The sequence below is a fragment of the Echinops telfairi genome, unplaced genomic scaffold (genome assembly GCF_000313985.2).
Source record: "Echinops telfairi isolate 266 unplaced genomic scaffold, ASM31398v2 ScPeMD7_7401;HRSCAF=8416, whole genome shotgun sequence".
Taxonomy (NCBI): domain Eukaryota; kingdom Metazoa; phylum Chordata; class Mammalia; order Afrosoricida; family Tenrecidae; genus Echinops; species Echinops telfairi.
In genome coordinates this window covers 1379419-1379684 of record NW_022111301.1, presented here as the reverse complement: position 1 = coordinate 1379684, position 266 = coordinate 1379419, and positions in this window count along the sequence as shown.

The following is a 266-nucleotide window of genomic DNA, read 5'->3' as shown; positions in this document are numbered from 1 at the left end:
CCCCAGACGCTATAGGTCTCGATAGCCGGGCACCATCAGCCTTCTTCACCACACTTACTTATGCACACATTCATCTTCAGCGTTTATGCGTGGAAGGTGGTCACACAGTGATGTTTTTTGTTATTTGGTGTCTGCTGCCTGCTCCCTTCAGTCATTTGCTTTCTTAGCAGTATGCTCATTAGTTTCAAGGATACGTCATGGGCATCTTTGGGTGGAGGCATTACTCTGTTTAACCTAAATAAATAACAGTTAAAGTATTTTCTAAA